Raw genomic sequence first — 11856 nt, 5'->3', positions numbered from 1 at the left:
TTCATTCTGTCTTTACGTAAGTTCACAGCATAACTGAACTACCACAACTATGTAGTACGTTAAATATATCCTCACCAACAACTGGCCTTCGATTTATTTCCATTCGCGTTCAATTCACGGTGTGAGGGCCAATTGAACACAGACCTCAACAAAAAGCGACATAACTTTCTTGGTTACCTTTATATTTTATCATACTCTCCTTTATCTAAGGACATAACCTTTACGAAGATTGTATCGTACCGCTGAGCATTCGGCTCGTTCTCGAGGAATGTCCAGAATACTCAGATTTCAGAGAAAGTTTAAGACTGCCTAATAATCATATCCTTTTTTTTAATATAGTGCGATTCTCTTTAATATGCATAAGACAGAAATAGTTAATTTGCCCTGAAATTTGCTTCTGAGATACCACCTGTTCAGTTACTATGATTGAGTTATTTTCTCATTATATATATATATATATATATATATATATATATATATATATATATATATATATATATATATATATATATATATATGGTTATTCATTCTTTTAGCATTTTCGCGGCCTGTGTTTTAATTGTCTAGATGTTTATTAATTTTTTAATAGTTTAAATTAAAATATAATAGTAAAAACAACGTTAAAATCATCAATGTTATTATTAGCCAAAGAGCATTACATCTATTTCTGATATTAAATAGTCATAATAGTTAAGTTTCTGTGGCTTTACAGTTCAATATATATTTGTAATTAAAACCATTTCAAGCGCTAATAGCTTGTGATGTAATGTTAAAAATATCCAAAAACTTTTCATTTTTTCATTTCTTATCCTGAAAAATTCATGAAATACATTATTAAGACAATTTAAGGCACAGTGTTACAAATTTCTGATGATCTTCGCTCTGCCTCCAAGAATAAAAGTTTCTAAAATGTTAAGTTTTTTTCAGTTTGAAATTTGTAGCACATTTTAATATTGTAGAATTTTTGTTTGAACTACACATTTTAGTTTTATTTTGAATTTCGGTTAGAAAGAAGAAGATTGCGCCCCATATTTTCCCCCTTGATTCTTGTAGTATATGACGAGACGAACTCGATGGTTGGGGCCGCGGTGGCTCAGTGGTGGCAGTGTGCACATCGCTCGTCTGCTGTGTGCTTGTAAGCTGTGTGCAGTTGCGAACGCTTCGTTTTTTTTTTTTTTTTTTTTTTTTGTTCCTCGTGGTTTGCACATTTGTGTGTGGTATTGGACTGTGACCGTCTTTATTACGACCCAGTGCTATTCTTTTGGTCTTTTGATAACGGTTTTGCGACCTTTTTAGTTTACGAGTGAATACTATACGAATTAATTTTCGTCCTGTCAGTAATCGTCCCACGTCGATTAAACTCCATGAGTGGATTGCTTCAACCTTCAAATTATCCCCGGACCAGGTTATCTCAATAGAAATGGACTTCAACAGGAAAATATTGTATATTAAACTCTTAAACCAGATTACTTATGAGCAAATACTACGTGATTCACAAGGTAAAGTTGTGTACAAAGATGATGACAGTGAATTTGTTCTGGACCTTGATTCTGCTAGTAATATGTCGCAATTAGTTAAATTACATGTATGTCCTAGTGAACTTGATAATGCTAAAATCATCAGTGTGCTTTCTAAGTACGGCGAGGTGCAACATATTGAAGACGAATACTATGATGCAGGTCACATTTATAAAACTCGTACTGGCAGGAAGTTGATACGCATGAACATTAAGCATTCCATACCTTCCTATGTGACAATCGCAGGTTTACGATTGTGGGTCACTTATAATGGTCAAATCAAGACATGCAGTTTCTGTCATAGTCCTCTACATTTTTCCAAGATTGTGATAAGCGTCGCTCTAGTACCCTTCCCCTATCCTCTCGTACCGTACTCCGATCTTCCCCTTTGTCACGCCCTGCTCCTGTTAATCTTCCTTCCGCAACGCCCACACCAGAATTACTTAATTTCAACACCTTCCCAGTTTTGACCTCGCCTCGTGACATTCCTGCTGTCAAATCGCCCGACCCTCCGGTGCACCTTCCTAGTGATCCCATGATGCATACAGCTCCGTCGACTTCTGATACTATGGATTCTGCCAACGGCGCAGTGAATATTGAAGAGGCCTCTCCCATTAGTGATGACCATATTGTTGAGCCTCCACAGGAACCTGATACAGGTTTATGTTCACTTTCTGACCAACGTGTTCTCAACAGTGATCGCCAATCTAATGTGACAACTATCACCTCTCTGTCCCCTTCAGGTGCCCCACCTACTAGTGATAGTGTTTTGCCCAGTGATGTGGTTGTTTCTACTGCTAGTAACCTTAGTGCAAGTGAAAATGTGTTTTTGTCCCAAACCCGGCACTAGAAAAAGAAAACTGAAAGTGGTGACAGTGATTTTTCTTTGAAGTTAATCAAGTCTCAAGATAGTTATATTGTAGAGTCCGCTCGTACCCGTTCAAAGTCTCGTCCTAGGAAAGAAATTGACAGTGCATCGGATCTTTCGTAATATCCCTTCTCTCTCTAATGTCCTCTTCTTTCTCCTTTCTACATTTTTTTCTTTGGTGGATCCAAATGTATAGTTTTCGTATCGCCACTCTAAACTTAAACGGTTTAAGTTCCTTGGTTAAGCAACATGCTTTGAGTGATTTCATCCGTAAAGCAGAGATAGATATCCTCTTCACACAGGAAGTGGCTTTGCCTGAATTTTCCAACCTATTTACTCACTCCTGGTGCTCTAATTTTAATCCCCAAGGCTTAGCAACTGCAATTATATATAGAAGTGATATAGACTTTATTGAACATCCTACTCCTCTAACTGATAGACTTACTGTGGGCCAACTACGGACTATACGGTTATGTAACAGTTATGCTCCTGCTGGGAATTCTCAAACTAGGGCACGGAACAATTTCTTCGAAACTGATCTCATGCAGGCATTATATAATGGATCCAACCCCTGTATCCTCGCTGGAGACTTCAATGCAGTACTTTCAGAGATAGATGCCCAGCCTCATTACCCATTCTCACCTTCCCTCCACAAAGTGATTGAAACATATGACATCGTCGATGTGTGGCGTTTCTATTTTCCCAGCGTTCCGGGTCATACTTTTTGGACATCGCATTCATCCTCGAGACTCGATCAAATTTACGACAGCCGAATCTTATTGCCTTATGTCAAGGACATCAAAATTGAACCTGTGATTTTTAGTGATCATTATTGTGTCGTTATGACTATCAATTTACCCGTAACAAAATTCCTTAAAAGTAATTCATTGTGGTATTTTAATACGTCGATCCTCGCTGAAGCGGACTACCAATCTGTCATCCGTGCTGAGTGGGCATCCTTAATGGAGGAGAAACGCAGCTATAAAGGTACTATTATGAACTTTTGGGAGAAACGTGTAAAACCTGTGTTTCGTTTTGTTAGTAAACAATACAGTATTCATCGTCATCAGGCCTTCTGTGAACAGTATGCATATTATTCTAAGCTTTTACGGGACTATGTGAAGGCGCAGGCTCAAGGAGAATCTGTTCGACCTCAAATTCATCAAATCAAGGCTTTTCTTCTTTCTATGCATCGCCGACGTATGTACGGCCATATTGTTCGTAGCAAGATTCCTTCGACTGATTCCACAGAATCTGTTAGTACTGTCCACGTACAGCGAGAACGCAGTAGAGGTAAACAACAGTTGATTTCGCATCTTAAAGACCCCGATGGACATTTATATGAAGGACCTCATGTGACTGCATATCTTATAGAACATTTTAAACATCTCTATGCCACGCCTTCTTTGTCTGTCAGTGATGATACTCTTTTTGAACACATACCAGCTACTTTAACCGATGGTGACAGGGAGCGTCTTAGCCAGCCCTTCACGGTAGACGAGGTCATGACCTCCATTAAACTTGGAAAGCGAGGCAAATCCACTGGTGTCGACTCCTTGCCCGTGGAATTCTATGTCACTTTTATTGACATCCTTGCTCCCTTTCTCACTGACCTTTTTAACGAGTATCGTGATAGTTGCATTTTAGGAACCTCCTTAAGAACGGGTATCACTGTGTTGGTTCCCAAACATGCAAACGCCCATGACGTTGATGCCCTTCGACCTCTCAGCTTACTGTGTACGGACCTCAAAATTTTGACCCGTTGCCTCACTCTGCGAATGAAAACATACATTGAAGATCTCTTAAGTCCCTGTCAATATGGCCATGGACAGACTCGCCGTATGTATGAAGCGCTATCCAATCTTCGAGATTTTATAGCATATTATGAGTGTAGAACTGATCATACAGTGGCTATTCTTTCAACGGGCTACTCTAAGGCTTTTGATAGAATTCAGCATCAATACTTGTTTAATGTGTTAACTCGCTTTGGCTTTGGTGACAAATTTATCTCTATGATTAAAGGTGTCTATTCTCAGAGAATCACTAAGATGAAGATTAATGGTGGCTTAAGTGTCGCGATTCCTTTTAATAACGGAATCCTTCAAGGCGATAGCATGTCCAGTATTTTATTTAGTTTATCTCTGGCTCCTTTGTTATTTTCTGTTCAATCTCTTTTACCAGGGGTCCCTGTATATAATACTAAAATTGTTGCACAAAGCTATGTCGACGACACACATTACTTCGTGAACAGCCCTGTAGAAATTCAACATATTCTGTATTTACTAACCAAGTATCAAAGAATATCTGGTGCAAAATTAAACGACAGTAAAACGAAAATTATGTGTTTAAATGACAATTGTACTCAAGAGTATGGGGTTTATTTTGCGGTTGTCGACTCTCTTAAAATACTAGGAATTGAATGGTTTCCTAATACCACACGTACCATTACTGCTAACTTTGCCCACGTTGCTGCAAAAATTAAAAATATTCTTTATTTTCATAAACATCGTCATTTTAGTTTATTAGGCAGAACGTTATTTCTTAAACAGACTGGGTATAGCGTACTCTGGCACCTCGCCCAGATTTATCCCCTCCCCCACAATATCGCCCGCTCCTTACATAGTTCTGCGTTGTTTTTCCTTTGGCACGGCAAATTATTACGTGTTTCTTCTACTCAGTTACGTTTGCTTCCCAAGGACGGGGGCATTGGCTTTCTAGATGTAAACATTCAAGCCAAAGCTCTCTTGTTACATCGCAGCTGTCAGGTCGCGTGTTCTACTCACAGCACTGTCTCTGCAGCGGTGTTTGCAGCGTGTTTTGCCTGTATTGACCTTGAGGGACCTATCAATGCCTTCCCGTGGAGTTGGAAATATCCTCACCTGAAAGACGTCATAATAGACATGGCTTATGCACTTTTGACAAAATGTGAAATAGAATGCATGTCTGTTAAGGACTTGTATTGGTACTATTTAAACATTCATCCCGCAGTTACACCACATATAATAGTCAAGCAACCCTCTCATAACTGGTCTCGTATCTGGTGTAATGTTCATGCTAAATTTCTGAACTATATCCACAAATCTCTTTGGTATGTTATTGTTAATAACGCATATGAAACAAAAGAACGTTTGTATCACTTAAACATTGGTGCTGATAACTTGTGTAATGTTTGCCAACAACCTGACTCTCTTAGTCATAGATTCGAAACTTGCTCCTCAGTCACTAGTATTTGGCAGCAATTGTGTGTACTTTTAAGCAAAATATGCCGTCTTCCTCCTTCCTCTTTTCGTGCCACTGCTTCAATACTCTACCCAGATTTTAATTACTACCCTGTTACAAAGAATAATACTGTGATTTGGTTTGTGGCACACACTATTGTCTATTTGTTAAATACCTCCGGACCTTATCACCCTGATCTTTACCTTGCTTTCCTAAAATCCGCTGCTACCAGCATTTCTATTGTTCGTAAGCGAAAATATTTTGCTAATTTTTAACAGTCTTAACTTAATCGTCTGGTCTTTTGTATGTACTATCAATATGTTTTGGTGAGTTTTTTTTCTTTCTTTTCTTTTTTTTATTTTAAACCTTCCTGTGATCTTTATGTACTACTAAGCATGTAAATAAATAGTTAATAAAAAAGTGGTAGTGCGTTCACATCTGGTGCTTGCGGTCCCGGGTTCGATCCCAGCCCCCGCCAAGTGAACTTTGTTTTGGACAAACACCGTGTGCGTGGTTTTTCTCGGGGTTCTCCCGTTTTTTCCCACCTTCTTCATTCCACCATTTCATTCATTATTCATCATCGCCGTCTCCTTTAGCCTACCGGCATAATGGTGGGACGTAAAATTCAAAGATTTCATTTTCACAAACATGATGCTACCAAAATTTTGGAAATTGCATCGGGGAAACGTGGGTAATTTGGGTAATTTTGCAGTAGAAGTTATAATATCAAGGGAATGGAGCAGACCATCCGCATTTTGTCATTTGATTCTCGCAGTAATGGTGCTTAGTCTGTTCCCTTCCCTTGATTTTACATACCGAAATAAAAATTACTCAAATTACCCATGTTCACCTGTGCAATTTCCAAAATTTTGGTGCTATCGTGTTTGACTTGTCCCATACTACAAGAATCAAGCGAAACGAGATAGGGCCCTGTTTGCTTCTCCCTAACCGAATTTTCCTATGTGTACCATGTGATTGTCATTATCCTTATCGAAACGAGGACAATTACCCTTGCTACTCACGGTCCAATTAAACTATAATCATGTGTTAATTCACCCATATCGTATCCCTCTTAGAAATTTGAATTTTAAATACAATTGCTAATAACTAGTTCATATCTCTGTAGGGCTCTATACAGTATCCTACAGGCGGTAAATGAGGGGAGGAAAATCGTTGTGTGATATTGTCAAAACAGTCAGCTAAGTTCCAGAGACTCACTAACTGAAGCACATGTAGGCCTCTCTTCTGATTGAATAACGTATCACAACAGAAGAAAATTCTAAAAAGTTATTCTCCAATTCACTGGATGTTCGGAGCAAAACTACTACTTTAAATATATAGAGTGACATATATTAATATATAGCAATAGGCTTGGCAATAAGCAAGTCTAAACATGGTGCGTTCACTGCACAAGAAATCACCTCTTTCCTTGTGCTCTAAACGCCTTGCCTTTATATATATATATATATATATATATATATATATATATATATATATATATATATATATATATATATACACGCCTTTTTCATGTTGTTTAAAAATATTTAGAATAATATGGCGAAAATATTTAGAATAATTCAGTGGTCGTGATCTCCGGTTCGATTCACTGTAAGAGTACTTCATTTGGATACAAACTGGAAGAAGTTAAATATAGCCTCAATAATTAAAAGAAAGGTTAAGCTCAAATGAATCCAATCAATTTAATAAATTTTTCAAAGAAACAAAACGCTAGCTGGAAACTTAAACATTTACAAATAAAACACAATCACTAAACCAAACTCAGGAGCTCCCGGTGAACAATGCTATGGAACACAGCCTCTGCTATTCGTTATACCTTTTTAAACATTAATTCCCGTATCAAACGCAAATAAAGCACCATATAAGGCGAGCCGAGCCAGTTACTGACCGAGCTTGGTCACAAAGTCTTCTTAAAGATGGAATACTTCCCCACCGAATTTCGTTCAGATCCAGCCGGTAATTCCTGAGAAATAAATTACGATATACAAGGCGAGCCTAGCCGATCCGAACCTGTCATTGGTCGTGATTGACCACTAAACATAGAAGACTTTTAGGACTTATATAATGGGTCACTTGCCCAACAAATTTCGTTCAGATTGGACTAATAGAGAAATAAAGCATCACACACTCACAAACATATATATATATATATATATATATATATAGAGAGAGAGAGAGAGAGAGAGTTCTGCGTCTAACAAATAAACTCTATCTCGTCTTATTAGATGAATATATACATCTGGGGTGAAACTATAAGGTATTGTATGCTTAAGTTGGGAGTTAATTTTGAGTTCATTAAAGTTTTGCATCCTCTTTAGCAGCGAGATGATATGAAACGTGTATGTGTATCTACAGTTTAATGTGGGAACCAAATCACATGAATTCCTGCCGGGAACCGAACTTTGGTTTCCCGCGCCAGAGGCGCTTACACTACCTGCATAGCAACGAGTTAGCTCTCCGAAGTAAAAAAAAAAAAAAAAAAAAAAAATTGAAAGAAAGAAAGAAGTCATAAACTATTTACATCTTGAACCGAAAATATTGAGTCCTGCTTTCGAGGACTCAAAAGGAGAATACATAAAGAAGTAAAAAAAATGTTACTATAGATATAGTGACATGATACATATATGTTGCGTATCTTACGCACACGCCTAAGAAAGATATTGGATATTACCGACACATTGCTAGAAGAGCTTGTACGCAGTAGTGTTATTCAGCCGGTAAAAATATTTCGCAAAACCGCTTGTTATACCTAAAAATAACAGTAAATTTTACCTAGTTATACCCAGGAACAGAGAATGTTAGTTTAACTATCTTTGTTTTATAAATTCTTACAGCTACAGGGATAAAAATATGATCCTCAGAACAAGGTGCAAGCGCTAATTTCTTAATCTAAAATGCTCAGAAATCAAAGATCACAACTGGGATCACATGAGTGTAGTGATGAGGATTAGTTATATTTGAAACTTGTATATATACCATTATCAACAATTGTTGATCCATTGCTGGATTATGGTCTTTCCAATATCTTTTTTTTTGACAAGCATCTATCTTGGATAATTCGTTTCCAAGATATTCGCAGTGCTACCTAATTTCGTGATACTTTCTTGTATTAGGATGCTGTATAGGTTTCTATTGTGCTGCCGAAATGTCTTGAGCCGTGGCAAAAATGCGAACTAAAGCTCACACCCTCATACACCCACGCGTTGAGCCAATAAGGGTTCAGCTGTTGCTAAGCGAGAGAAAGCGAGTTGAATTCCTTCAGCCGATAGCAGCGCTTGCAACGGAAGACTAGGGATCAAGTCAATGTGGTATAACAATAGTTGTCGCTTGTGATGTCCAGTAAAAAAAAATGCTTTTGTCTACCTTGTATGGTTTGTTTCCTTAGAGAGTTATATCTATCTACCTATCCATCTACTATCTCTTTGTCTCTTTATATATATGGAACCGGTTGTAAAAAAAAAAAAAAAAATAGAATAACATCACTGTATGTACCAAATTTCACAAAATTAAATCCCCACGTTAAGCGGGTTTGCATATCCAGGCTCCTAACTATGAAAACATTTACGCTCAGTCCAACCTCAATCATTTCACGAATTCAATCTGTTTTACGTATGTTATTAGGACATAATATCGATTGTGATTTATTCTAAAAACACTTTTATACATTGCAAGAGCTGTAACGTCCAAATATTTACTGAGAACTCATAGTTGTATCGGAATAAACAAAAGCGAGTATGGAACAGTAAACTGCTTTCACAAAAGGAAAAAGAATATGTGCAAAAGGCCTGCAAAACGGTCGAGTGGTTTGGGTCGATACACTATCAATCACATGTTTATGAGTTCAAACCCTGTAGCAAGTTGTTTCTTTTTTTAAGTGTCTTCCTATTTTCACCCGGAGGCTGAAAATATTTCTTTGAGTAACTCATTGAAAACTTATTTTGTTTCAAATTCGATTAAAACGGAACACTATATGAATTACGAATCTTAAATCCATAGCTAAAAAAAATGAAGTATACTCACTACTCCATTATCCTCTGATTTGTAACGAAAAACAATTTATAAACAGTTGTGACTTCAGAAAATTATTCTCGGGGGGAATTTCAATATGCGGGTGGAGGGCAAACATTGGTAGTCCACATTGAGCGCGATCGAATATATGGTCCTGAAGGCGGAAATTTCTTAGCTCGAGAAGGGGTCTCAAATTCTCCCTCAGATCACGTCCTGAAAACATCATTGCTTAAAAGCTTTTCGTAACAAATATAATATTACACTTGTTTCTCGTTCTACATTTAGAATTGGTAAAATCATAACTTATAGAGGATTATAATAAAAGCATAAAAATTACAATACCGATCATGTATAAATTATCCTGTAAGTTACCAACTTTGGATCAGATTAAAACTCAAATATTTGTTTTCGGATTGCACTTAGTTAGAAGTAAGTCCTCTCTATATAATCCTGATTGGAAAGCCATGTTTAACACTAATTAATTAATCAATATTTATACTAATATTTTTTTTATTTTACTCGTTTTACTATTCAGTATTATATACACTTCATTTCCAAAATCAAAATCTCGAAAATGTATATTGTACGAGTGCAGACTCGCAAATAAATGATTATTTATCATATATATTGGTCTCTATTCGAAATTCTATTTAATCGAATCCGACAAGAACACAGACAGAAACATCGAGAACAGGTGAAAAAAAAGAGAGAAAAAGACGTTGTACCCGGCGGGGACTCGAAGTAAGTTCGAATGGTTCTTTACAAGCCGAACGCCTTAGACCACTCGGCTATGGTAACAACTAGTGATTGTAGCAAAGGCTTCAAGTAGCAGTTCTTATTACAGAATAACATTTTTCTATTGCCTAAAATTTAAACCTAATTTACTTTGATATAATATATCTATTAATTTGTTACATGAACACGTTTTCGTTACTTTGATGAATGATGTATGTTGTTGATATAGATTCTAATACGCATTCTTTCGTAAATATTATAGAAAGTATGAGGGTTATTTATGATCTTTCATAGAAATTGACTGGCGCATGCGCAGTACACAGACAGTTCAATTGGAAGGCGAGGAAGGAAACGCTAACAGACTGTTAGAATGTTTCATCGCTATGAAGTATAAAGAATAGCTAAAATGTATTTTACGCTTGTCATTGCGTAAAGAATCACCAGGTTAATGTTTGTCCGAGTTCTCACTAATCAACTGGACTCATGAAAAATAATTAATATTGTCATTACTGCACAATATGAAGAATAAAGAACGTATATTACACCAAATTGTTCTCGAATTCGAACTTAGCTAATGAAGGGACAATAAACAAAATGTGGTTTATTCATTAGAATTGAGATAATTCAATGAAACTAGAAATTACACAATCAAAAGGAAAAATATCGTTAAAAAGACAATAATACTTTTATCCGAGATGTGAAATAAAGTTATTAATTAACTGAAATGAAAGTAATATTTGGCATGATATAGAGTAAGGAAAAAAAGTAAATGTATTCTTAGAAACGTTCAAAGTAAATTCACAAATACTTTTTGAAGTTATACTACTCTTCCTTTACGTTTTAACGAACTAATAAGTAAACAAGCAAAGGAAAAGAATGAAGAACGAAAGTATTGCTCTTGAAAAAAAATATAATAAATAAATGAAACTTAAATAAATGTTTACACAAAAAATAACACACTGGTACTTCGTGTAGTCACCTCCAGAGTCAGTAACTTCGTGTAGTCACCTCCAGAGTCAATAACTTCTTGAAGTCTGGAGGGGATACTAGATACAAGTCTCGAGCAATACGACGGTGTGTCACGAAAATGTTGCCACAGTTCCATAACATGATTTTGAAAAACGTTTGGTCTCTGTCTTCATGTCTCTCTTCCCATTCTTGCACCATGTAGGCCCACAGATGCTCATTTGGGTTCAAATCTGGGGATAGAGGGGGCCACTCAATACAAATTAACTCTGGATGTTCATTTAGCCACTCTCGTGTTTGCCGGGAAGTGTGAACAGCACTGTTGTCATGCATAAATATATATTCTTCCTGTTCGGGGAAGTTTCTTTCTAAGGACGGTAACAACGTATTTTCGAGAATATTAATGTAAACACTGCTGTTCATTCTCTCAGGCACCGCAACTAAATCTCCAGGACCAGCAGCCGTCATGTATCCCCAAAAGTGTGCTGATATTCGTCCTGAACAAGAAGTTCTGATAATATT

This window comes from Thermobia domestica, chromosome 5 (assembly GCF_964235325.1).
Source record: "Thermobia domestica chromosome 5, izTheDome1.hap1.1, whole genome shotgun sequence".
Taxonomy (NCBI): Eukaryota; Metazoa; Arthropoda; class Insecta; order Zygentoma; family Lepismatidae; genus Thermobia; species Thermobia domestica.
Note: the sequence above shows the minus strand (reverse complement) of the source record.